The sequence below is a fragment of the Penaeus monodon genome, chromosome 41, assembly GCF_015228065.2.
Source record: "Penaeus monodon isolate SGIC_2016 chromosome 41, NSTDA_Pmon_1, whole genome shotgun sequence".
NCBI classification, from domain to species: domain Eukaryota; kingdom Metazoa; phylum Arthropoda; class Malacostraca; order Decapoda; family Penaeidae; genus Penaeus; species Penaeus monodon.
Genome location: NC_051426.1, coordinates 23,141,880 through 23,146,879, shown reverse-complemented (window position 1 = coordinate 23,146,879; position 5,000 = coordinate 23,141,880).

The following is a 5,000-nucleotide window of genomic DNA, read 5'->3' as shown; positions in this document are numbered from 1 at the left end:
CTCCCCCCACTCTCTCTCTCTCTCTCTCTGTCTATGGATCTCTCTGTTTCTGTATCTCTTTCTCTCTCTCGCTCGCTCGCTATCTCTCTCTCTCTCTCTTTCTGTTTCTCTCTCTCTCTTTTGGCGCTCTCTCTCTCTTCAAATCTCTCTCCTCTCTCTCTTCTCTTCTCTTGTGTGTCTGTCTGTCTTTTTGTCTCTGTCTCACTCTCCCTCCCTCCCTCCCTCACTCCCTCTCTCTTTCTCTGTCTTTCTGTCTCTCTCTCTTTCCCTCTTTCTCACTCTCTTCTCACTCTCCCTCCCACCCCTCTCTCTTCTCTCTCCTCTCTCTCTCTCTCCTCCCATCTCTCTCTCTCCCCCCCTTCCTCCTCCCTGTCTCTCTCTGTGTCTGTCTTTGTCTGTCTGTTTGTTTGTACGTTTGTCTGTCTCTCTATGTCTCTCTTTCTCTCTCTATGTCTCTCTCTGTCTATGGATCTCTCTGTTTCTGTATATCTTTCTCTCTCTCTCTTTCTTTCTGTCTCTCTCTCTCTCTGTAAATGGGGGTCCTCCCTCTCTCTCTCTCTCTCCCCTCTCTCCCCTCTCTCTCTCCCTCTCTCTCTCCCTCTCTCCTCTCTCCCCTTCTCTCTCCCCTTTTTCTCTCTTTCCTCTTTTCCTGTCGTTCTTTTTCTCTTTTCTGTTTGTTTTTGTTTGTTTTTGTGTGTTTTGGTGTGGGGGTGTGGTATGTGTGTTTGTGGTTTTTGTTTTTTTGTGATTTTTTGTGTGTTTTTGTCTCCCTCTCTCTTTCCCCCCCCTCTCTGTCCCTTCTTCTCTCTTCTTTTTCCCTTCTTCTCTCTCCTCTCTCTCTCCCTCCCCCCTCTCCCCTTTTCCCCCCCCTCTCTCTCTCCCCCCCTCTCTCTCTCCTCCCCCCCCTTTCTCTCTCTCCCCTCTCTTCTCCCCCTCTCTCTCTCCCTCCTCCCCTCCTCTTTTTTTTCCCCCCTCCCTCCCTCCCTCCTCTCTCCCTCCCTCCCTCCTCCTCTCCCCCCCCCCCCCCCCCCCCCCCCCCCCTCTCCTCCTCTCTATCCCCCCCCATCCCTCCCCCCCCTCTCTCTCCCCTCCCTCCCCCCTCCCTCCCTCCCTCCCTCCCTCCCTCCCTCTCCTCTCTCTCTCTCTCTCTCTCGCTCTCTCTGTGTCTCTGTCTCTGTCTCTCTCTCTATCTTTCTCTCTCCCTCTCCCTCTCTCTGTCTGTCCTCTCTCTCTCTCTCTCTCTCTCTCTCTCCTCTTCTCCTCTCTCTCTCTCTCCCCCCCCTCCCCTCCCTCCCTCCCCCTCTCCCCCTCTTTTATTGTCTTTTCTGTTATCTGCCTCTCCCCCTTTGGGGGGCCCTCTCTCTCCCTCCCCTCTCTTCGTCTTCCCCGCCTCTCTCCCCTTTTCTCTTCCCCCCTCTCGCCTCTCTCTCATCTCTCTCTCTCTCCCCTCTCTCTCCTCTCGTTTCTCCTCTTTCCCCCCCCTTCCCCTTCTCCCCCCCCCTCTCTCTTTTTCCCCCCCCTCCCCCTCCCTCTCTCTTCCTCCCTCTCCCCTCTCTCCTCTCTCCCCTCTCTCTCTCTCTCCTCTCTCTCGTCTCTTCTCTTTTCTTTTCCCCCCCTCCCTAACCCCTCCTCCCCCCTCCCCCCCTGTTCTCTTTCTTTTCTCTCTCTCTCCTCTCTCATCCCCCTTTTCCCCTCTGTCTCTTCTGTTTCTGTCTTCCCCTCTCTCTCTCCCTCTCTCTTTCTCTTCCTGCTCTCTCTCTTCTCCCCCTCCCCCCCTCTCCCCCCCCTCTCCCCCCTCCCCCCTCTCTCTCTCTCTTTTCTCAATCTCTCTCTCCGTTCCCCTCTCTCTCCCCTCTCGCTTCTCCCTCTCCTCTCCCTCCCTCTCTCCCCCCTCCCCTCCCCCCTCCCTCTCTCTCTCTCTCTTTTTCTCTCTTTTGTCTCTGCCCTCTGTCTCTCTCTCCTTCTCTCTTTCTCTCTCTCTCTCTCTCTCCCTCTCTGTCTCTCTATCTTTCTCTCTCTCTCTTTTTCTCTGTCTCTCTCTCTTCTCTGCTCTCTCTCTTTTCTCTTTTTCTGCCCCCTCTCCCTCTCCTCTCCCTTTTCTCTGTGCCCCTCTGTCCCCTGTCTCCTCTCTCTCTCTCTCTCTCCTCTCTCTCTCTTCTTTTGTCTCTCTATCTTTCTCTCTCTCTCTGTCTCTCCGGGTCTCTCTCTCTGTCTCTGTCTCTCTCTCTGTTCTCCCCCTTCTCTCTCCCCCTCTCCTCTCTCTCTCCCCCTTCTCTCCCTCCCTCCCTCCCTCCCCCCCTCTCCCCCTCTCCCCTCTCTCTCTCTCTTCTCCCTCCCTCTCTCTCCCTCTCCCCCCTCCCCTCTCTCTCTCTCCCCTCCCCCCCCCCTTTTTTTCCCCTCTCTCCTTCTCTCCCCCTCTCCCCTTCTCTTTTCCTTTTGTTTCTCTTTTTGTGTCAAGCCTAAATGTACTAAAGTATTTTTGCGGGGGGAGGAAGAGAAGGTCCTCGAGCGAGGACGGAAGAGCACTTTGCGCGAATCGAGACAATGATCAATGATGTTGCAAGATGCAATACTTCCTGCTCCCCATGTGGGCCCGGGAAAAAAAAGCCGTTGGGGCTGCAGGTGTGGCGGCTACGTGTCCCCGGATGTGTCCCCCCAAAGGGCCCCTTTTTTTTCTCTAGTTGTCAAGGGGTATTGGGGGGCCCCTGGTGTTGGCTGTTTTGGGATGCTGCTGGTTTTTTTTATTGGGGTTTTTAAATTTATTCTTTTATTATTACTATTTTTTATTATTTTTATTGTCCCTTTTTATCAAACATCTCATCTCCCTCAAACATCATCATCATCCCTCATCATCATCATCACATTGTTATTATTTTCATTACATTATTATTATTATCCCCTCATCACATCATCATCATTAAAATTTTTTATTGTTGTTGTTGTAGTTGTTATTGCGATTATTGTTTTTGCTATCATTGTTGTTGTTGCTGTTATTGTTATTATGATTATCATTATTATTATTGTTATCATTACTTATTATTGTTATCATTACTATCATTATCATTATTATTATTATCATCATCATCATCATTATCATTATTGTTATTATCATTTTTATTATCATTATTACCAGTAGTAGCAGTATCATCATTATTATTGTTACCATTACTTATTATTGCTACAAGTACTGTCATTACCCTTTTTATAATAATGATAATAGTAATAATAATAATGATAGTAATAATTATTATTATTATCATTATTGTTATTATTTTATTGGCATTATTAATGTTATATCATAATTATTATCATTCTTATTACAATCATTATTATTATTATTATTATTACTATTAATATTGTTGTTTTTGTTTTTGTTATTGTTATCATTATCATTGTTTTTATCATTACAATAATTATTACTATCATCATCATCATCATTATTATTATTATTATTATTATTATTATTATTATTATTATTATTATTATTATCATCATTGTTATCACTTGTTCTATTGTAGTTATTATTATTGTCATAATCATTACTATTATCTTCTATTATCTTCTTACTATTAGTGTTTAGTTGTTGTTATCATTATTGTTATTAGTGTTGTTATTGCTATTATTGTTTTAATTATTATCGATATGTTGATGATGATAATAATAATAATGACAACAATTGTCATTATTATTGCTATTATCATTGTTGTTTTGTTTTCATCATTATCGCTATCCTTACCTTGCTATAATCATATTGTTATTACTATTTTTATTATGTATGTGCCGTCACGACGGCCGGCGTGTCCGAAGCGGCCCGCGCGGCCTCACACTGCACCGCCGGCTCCGCACAGCGCCGGGGTATATATATATATATATATATATATATATATATATATATATATATATATATATATATATATATATATATATATATATATGTGCGTTTTTGTGTATGTGTGCGCATCCCTTCCTACACACACACACACACACACACACACACACACACACACACACACACACACACACACACCACACACACACACGCACACACACACACAACACACACACACATATATATATATATATATATATATATATATATATATATATATATATATATATTATAAATTTGCATATATATATATTATATTTGTATATATATATATATATATATATATATATATATATATATATATATATATATATATATATATATAATATATTTGTGTTTGTGTGTTTGCATATGCATGTGAGAGTATGAGGTTAAGATTCATTATAAAACATTAACGCAATGCCAATCAAAAGACTGGGTGTCTCTTTCTCGGCCGCTGTTCCCTCACGTGCTGCCGGCAGTTTCCTCCGGTCCAGGACAGGGCCTTCTCCGATGGCGCTCAAGCCTTTTCTTGCCGTCCAGAAGGAGCCGAATCATGAAGGAAAGAGTTGATGTCGTGATTATAAAAAATCACCACACAATCTTCCTGGCGTAAATGTCTCCATCCCTTCACCTTCACTGCTTGGCAAGGGCCTGCCTTCCGCCTCCCGAAGCCCGCCCCTAGGGCTCTGAAGACGCAGGTCACGCGACCGCGGGCGGGCCCCGGGACTCCCCCGCCAGGCAGGGGCGCCGGAGGGCCCGCATGCAAGGGGCGTAAATAAAGCAGTCGTGTCGCAGGGAGTGATTGCGCGCGAATCACAGAGGTCTTGCCACTGACGCTCCGGTTTCGTGCTGCTCGTCCTCGTATGAATCTATGGTGTGGGAAAGATTCACCAGAGGCTGAGCTGCCGTGCCGAAAGCAATAAGGCTCACAGAAAAAAGGGATATAGAATCACGAGACGAAATGCAAACAGAGTGAACCTTATGTGGAAAACACAATGTATATGTGTGTATATATATATATATATGTATATATATATATATATATATATATATATATATATATATATATATATATATATATATATATATATATATATATATAAGTATATGGATAAATGGGAACTGTATA